Genomic DNA, 7495 nt, shown 5'->3' on the forward strand with positions numbered 1-7495 from the left:
TCCCCCGCCTCCTACAGGGTGCAGACTCATTTGTCTCAGCTGGATTGACTTGTCAACACATCTGCACTCACTTCTGCTCACAAGACACTACAAACATGGAGCATTTTAATGTGAATCACTGACATGGTAATTCTGAGATGTAAAGCACATCTCTGTTGAACATTAGCTAGAAGACTAATGCTGAGAAGACCCTTCCACTTGGGTAAAAAAGAGCTTTGTGACACAAAAACAGCAAGTCTGTGTTTTCCGGTGTAAATGTCAGTGTTAAGGGATAAGGCTGGCACCGTACGATAGCTTTAGCAGTTGGTTGGTCTCATTGAAATATCTCAACATCTAGCAGATATATAGAAGCAAAACAATTCATTGCTGGCCATTGACTTTTTATTACTATGTTTTTATAAGCTGCTGAACAGAACAATCCAAAATACAGGCAATAATATGTGAGGCATCAGCAAGAAGAGACCCTCATACTCAGTATGGCTATTTTGTCACTAAGTTAAATATAATCAAAGTGTCAGAATTTTAGGATTACAGTTTGAACCTATGTTATAGTATGTAAGTCAGAAAGCTACGCAGTATTGTGTTTTCAAGTTTGCTTACATTAGTTAACTGAAAGTTGACTTACTTACTACCTACCTGTCTGGTTGGTTAAAACAAGAACCTACGTCTTTGTGACTCTATGTCAAAGACTGAAATGATTAGTTACAAATGGGCTACAGGCTGCGTGCCACAGACAGGGTACAGAAAGTATTGAGAAATGGACTAAAACAATGTTGGTTTGGGCCTTTGAACAACTTAGGCAGACATATGATGTTCCAAACTCAGACTGCTAAAGCCTCATACAATTATAAAATGTGAAACTTATGTTTAAAGATTGAGAAAATGGGTTAAAATAATGCACACAACCAATAGAACACTGTCCATGTATTGGAATGGTGCAGCCATAAAACTTCTTGGGGTTACAAATAAGTGTTAACATCAAATATCTTCCATGATGAAAGCTATTTAAGGGGGGAAATGGGAAATGTCCGCTCATACTCATTCTACAGCTGCTAATTTACACATTGTTATTCATATATTTATATATTTGGATATTGTTGGAGTTGTTGTCTGAATGTTTGCGTCCGCCCCCTAGGCTACCTACCTCTTTGTGTCCTTTTTTTTCTTTGATGTACACTGTTGGCGCTTGTATGCCGCAATGGCCTGATTCCCCGCAGGGATCGTTAATGTTTCATCTAATCTAATCGAACCCCTGCTGTTACCACAGAGCCGCCTCACAGTCAAGACACCAGCACAGGATCGTGACAGAAAACCATGTTTGAAGTAAAGCAGACAGCGATAGGCTCATGGACCACAAAAAAAAGTAACAGAATGTAAGGGAGGAGTATGGAAATATGACTGTGTGTTAATTTACCAAGCAGATGAGCGGCTGATGATTCACTTTAAGGCTTTTCTGTACATGAATGCTGGATAGAACAGTTCTGTGGCACAAATAGCCACATCCACTGTTCCTGTGTGAACATCTGCTTGCCTGTGATGTCCCGCAGTGTTCCAACCTGCTAATTCACCTGTAAACATGTTTTATGGCTCGTTTCTCCTCAGCGTCTTTTGAAAATCTCTTTTCTCCACATTCCAAGCTCTCTGTGAGGGAGTGAAAGTGAGAATGAGAGAGATCATGTGCGTGGAGGGGTGTTTGCAACGAAGGAGGAGTGTGTGTGTGTGGGGGGGGGGGGGTGATGTTGAGAAGAAAGATAGAGAGAAGTGAAAAAGAAAGAAAGAAACAGACAGGAAGACTTTGATGCATGATGTTTTTATAAGGCCAGTCGGACCAGTTCAGACAGCCACACACACCTAAAAGACTCAGTGACGTCATATTGACATGCGCATGGCATGTGTTGTCCATGCACACGCACACGCACACACACACACACACGCACACGCACACACACACACACACACACACACACACACACACACACACACACACACACAGACCATGCATCAAGTTTCTTATATGACTTTCTTCCCAACAGCACCACATGATATGGGAACAGAAACAGCATGCCACTGTCTCTGTAACTTCCCCCAGTGGTCGCTTTATGGTCTCTCACACACACACACACACACCCACACACACACACACATTATGTTTGCCTGCTAAGTCCGGTACTAATGCGTCCAGCCAGGCAGCACTGATACAACACTGAGAGCAGAGATAAAGCCGGCTTTGTGTCCAACTCAGGATCTCGGCCACAGAGTGGCTGAAATGGCACACAGCCATTGTCACAGGTTCACTGCGGTCATGGACACACACACACACACACAGACAGAGTGAGAGACAGAAAGAGTTGGTGACAATGGCATTGGCTGAAACCACAGATCCAGAAGGTGCAATTGCAACACTGTTTAACATCAGTCAATCATTGCCATATTATTTGAGACATACAGTAGATATAATTACTGTAAACACACAAGACCTTGAAGGCTCTAATGGCTTCTTTGACATTATGTGCCACGGGAGCAGATTTCACAGTAAATGGGAAAGACTGTATTACACATGCTCTGCAACCCTGGGATTATCGAGACACTACCCGAACGTCTGAATAAGTCTGTTTGGTAGAGTCGGTTTCAACATCAAACAGTCTTTACTCCGCCAGCTCCCTAGTACAAAGTCCAGGTAATCTCTAATTGAGCCCCAAGTGTGAGAATTTACGGAAACCAAGTTGTGATGTTGAAGATGTTTCATGCTGCTCGTGCAAAACAGGAAGAAAACAAACTCGGAGGGTGAAGACGACAAGATTCAGGAACTTCTGCTGGCTAGGACCGACGCCGAAATCGTAAGACAAATACGAGGAATGGCGAGAGACTCAGATGGTTATAACCAAATTGGGATTGGCTCTGTGACGCAGCGTAACCTGTGTCATTACCCGTCGGCTACACGCTCTACCCAGCACCCCTCGTTTAAACCAGATTATTTCCTGTAAGTGAGAACGGATCTGCCACTGACAATCTCCCGTTGTGTGCTTCATGCGTAAAAGGAAATGTCGGGACCTAATTCCTCGGACATGCTGCATAGTCCAGACTTCATATGTGAAAACGGCATTTGATAAAACAAAAATACAAAGACTGTCAGAATGATGCTTAAAGCTGCATTAAGTGATTTTTATTTTTTTTGGAAACACACTAGATTAGCAAGAATGTCTGAGTAGGCTATGAGACGTGAGCTCACTGGACGTTTCACAGCCCCAAAATGCATTGCGGCTTTTCAAACCACCCAATGACGACTGCGAGGCAGCCGGTTTAAATAATGAACTGGTTGGATAAAAGGAGTGGGAACGATGGCGGGTGACAGATACAGTTTAGAGGGAAAAAGCGGGAGCTCACAACACGCAGCTCGAGGCCGGCTGACTAATTTATGCAGCATCATTAAGAAATATAGCTGCTCATTGTCCGAATCATTTCTACAAACTCTGACTTCCGCTGACCGGACATGATGCATCGTTCTCTCTAAAAATCTTGGTGCTTTTCTCATTTGTTCTTGTCTTCCAAATAATCTCCAACCCACCTCCTAACTAACACGTAATAGCCTGTGTTCTTTTCTATTGCTGTAATCTTGGTACTTGCATGTTTTAGTCACTTTTTTGAAGACAAAATCACCTTGTAAACATCAGCTGATGCAGGTAACAATGTTTTCCCATTTATTTGGTTAACGTTGTACTGCACATTCATCATGTAGTGCTATTGTTTCCTTCCTCCCTAACTTTTTCTCACTCTGACTCATATTCTCACTCTCTTCATCTAATGTCTGCCAGAAGCTTTGAATGTGCAGTGTGTGTTTGTGTGTGTGTGTGTGTGTGTGTGTGTGTGTGTGTGTGTTCCTGCTGCTAGCTGCAGCTAGTTCGGTGCAGAGCCGGAGCCTCCGCCTGTAGAGGGAACAGGGTGGAGGTGAGGAGGTGCCAGGTTACAAATGCACCCAATGTCACTGTGTCCGTTCTGCTCCCCTGCCCACCTCCACACAGTGCGCAGCGTCCTCTACCTTCCCCCTGCCCTCTGTTCAGACTTGCTGCCTCTGATGGCTTCTCCAGAACATTGTTCATGGTGTTTACTGGCCTTTTTAAGCTAACTTCTGCTCCCTATTGCCCCAGTTAAAGCCTTTTTTTTTCATTTGTCTGTCTAAAAAGATGAAACATGATACTGGACTTTTCCGTCCATATCTAATTCTCTATTTGAAATGTGAGCACCTCATAATGTTTAACAAAAAATATTTTATTCTTTTGTTAGCATTCACCAACAACACACAAGCCTCATTTGACCCTACAGCTACCAATGTGGAAGATGTGTATAAAGTGTAAAGTATTTCTCCAAGTTAAAGTTCTACCTGCTGTTGATTGAGGTTCAAGCTCAGATACGTCCTTTAACAGAAAATAACAGCCCAAAGTAACACGGACTGCATTTACTAGCCAAGGTGTATCTATATGTAAAAAAAAATGTGGAAGGGGATTGTAATTTTTAAAAGTTAAAGGTGCCCTATGGACAAAACAAAACAAAACAAGGTCTCTTTAAGTTCTGTGTTTGTCACCAAAACAAATTTGCATCCTTAACAATATTTTAAATCATGTTTGATGGTAAATTGTAGATCGTACCCACAAAACAAGTCAGCTAACAAAGCTGGCATACTAAGCAAGTGGCAACAAAAGTAAGGAGCTAGCTAACATTATGAAGAGTTAAAGTTAGGGTTAGGGTTAAAATGTTAAAAAACAAGGTACGGGTAACATCTTGTTACTTATTAGGTTAAACCTATACATTTGAATTATTGTCTGTGTGTGTCGACGTCTGAGCAGTATGCCGTTTGTTCGTTCGGTCGTTACGATCTGACATCTCCCAGGTTTGCTTGCTAGCGGTCTTCTTCTGCACTGGTTTTGTTGGCACATTACGACCACCAACAGTCAATCAGTAGAATAGCGTGAATTGCGTGGCCCGCCTGCGTCTTCGACGCCATGCCTGTATATTAAAGCCTGGATACATAGTTCGTAGCGGAGCCCGGTTTATTCCTATGAGAGTTCTGCACATAAAATGAGCCAGATGAAATTACAGATGAAGTTTTAATTCCAGTTTGGCCGCTATATCAACTTAGCTTTCTAGTCTGGCACACTTCCTTGGGGCCTGGTCCTCGCATTTCATCCAATCCAAACAAGGACCCACTAATAAAAACATTGCTCCATAGTGCTACAAGTACCTTTTAAATAAACAAAAAGATATTCTTCATTTTCTGTTTTGTAAAGCAGTACAATTTGTGCTTTAGAGCACTGATTTGATAAAATCTAGTAAGGTATCTTTCAATGAAAGGAGATGTAGAGCCCAAAATTCAAGTACAGTCTCCTTTGTTTACATAAAAAACATCTAAATTAAAGTCAAACCAATTTGTAAGGAGTAAATAGAAGAATAACTAGGCACATGGCAATAATACAATAACCACAATTAAAATACAACAAAGTGTTTTCTGAGCGAAAAAATGAGAGGAAGATGTCACCAAAACAAAAAAGGGAATTGCTGAGATGTCATGTCATTTTACAGCAATTATGATGAATAAGATAGGGGAAAACATGTCACAATCAAGCAATGGTGGCCCGGAGAAGCAATTACGGCCATCATATCATACTGGGCCAGGCTGTGCTGCTCTTGGCAAAACCCTGATTGCTATTCCTGTTCCCACATACTCCGATGCACCGCTGTACCCGATGCCAAGATGTTGGCATTCACCCGACCTCGCCGACACACTTGCAGCGGCTGAAAGATACGCGATCAGCAAAGGGAACCTGCTTTATTTCCCGTAGAGGAGAAAGGAAGCAGCCAGGAGGTGAGCCGAGGACATCGAGAACTCTCTGACCCCGCCATTAGCACCACCGTCTCACCACTGGCATGTGCGGGGTGTGTGTGTGTATGTCTGCCGATGGCGTGCATGCGGACAGCTGGTGTTTGTTTGTGTTTACATCTGAAGCGATGTGAATTCAGGGAGGCGAAGATAGCAATGGCCGCAGAGCTTAAACCTTCCCTCTTTCAAAAGCTTTTCTCTCTTCTTCATTTTGGCTTTCATCTCCAGCACCTCTCGCTCCAAAGCCTAAGCCAGACTTCTTAGTTCTCAGATGGACAGAGAGAGAGAGACACCAAAAAGACAGAGAGGTTTGTAGAACAGGACTTTGTAGTCTGGCTGGGTGACTGTTTCAAATCCGCCTGGCTGAAAGGTAGCCAAGCGGGAGATTATGATGCATCCATCTTGCCACGGTTATTATTTAACACACTGCTCTGGTGTCTTGCTCACACACACACACACACACACACACACACACACACACACACAACACACACACACACACACACACACACACACACACACACACAACACACCACACACACACACACACACACACACACACACACACACACCACACACACACACACACACACACACACACACACACACACCACACCCACCACACACACACACACACACACACACACACACAACACCTTCCAAACTGCAGTAAACCATGCCGATTAGGATGACATACATATTTATTTAGGTTCACAAAATGATAAGTTAATTATCAGGTAGTCCACAAATATGTGGGAATGGTCTCATACAAGTGGGGAAACATACATGAGAAACCATTTAGGAACAGGCCCACCCCGAAACGCTCTGATTTAACCAAATAAAGTATGAAGCATGGAAAAGGATGAACTCAAACATTAGTTTAGTCTAAATAATAAAAAAGGAAGTTGCTTATTTATTTATTTATTTATTATTATATTCATGATTTCCCATCTCTTTTTTCTCTTTAAAAAAACAAACCCTCAGCTATTCAAAATATTTCTTCTCTCTCTTCTTATATCGAATGAAAAAAATAATCCAAAGAGGAGAAACCTAAAAAAAAAAAAAAAAAGGGTAGACCCTGTATTTAAAATATTGCCATATGATAGGGCCATCCCTGAATTGTCCCTTCGTATCAATGGACCAGAGACCGGTCAAAAATAAGAGACCTAAATGTTGTAAAAACATCCTCTGTAGTACAGTATCTGAGGGGGTGTATACATATATACACACACACACATATACACATACTGTATATCTGAAAGTAGTCTGTAGTGTCCCCATATAGTCTGCGGTGGACATCCCAAAGCTGCCCCACACCCATTTTCTCCTCTATGTTTCTCATTCCTAACAATACACTATGTCAATTTTGCTTTAACGTCGGAGACGCTGCTGATTTGAGTCTTTGCAGAGAAACACTCATCTATTGCATCTCTATTGGGGATGAGACCCACCACCCAACCCTCATCTTTTACTCCACCCCCTCCCATAAACACGTCTCGACCTCATGTATGTTTGCTACAGAAGATGTCACACGTTATGAACACATCATGCAAAGTGGCAATTCAGTTTACAAAGATGTAGTCGAGTTTTTTTTCCTTTTATATCTGTAGCCATTTGAACTGC

Source organism: Etheostoma spectabile, chromosome 21 (assembly GCF_008692095.1).
Source record: "Etheostoma spectabile isolate EspeVRDwgs_2016 chromosome 21, UIUC_Espe_1.0, whole genome shotgun sequence".
In the NCBI taxonomy this organism is placed as follows: domain Eukaryota; kingdom Metazoa; phylum Chordata; class Actinopteri; order Perciformes; family Percidae; genus Etheostoma; species Etheostoma spectabile.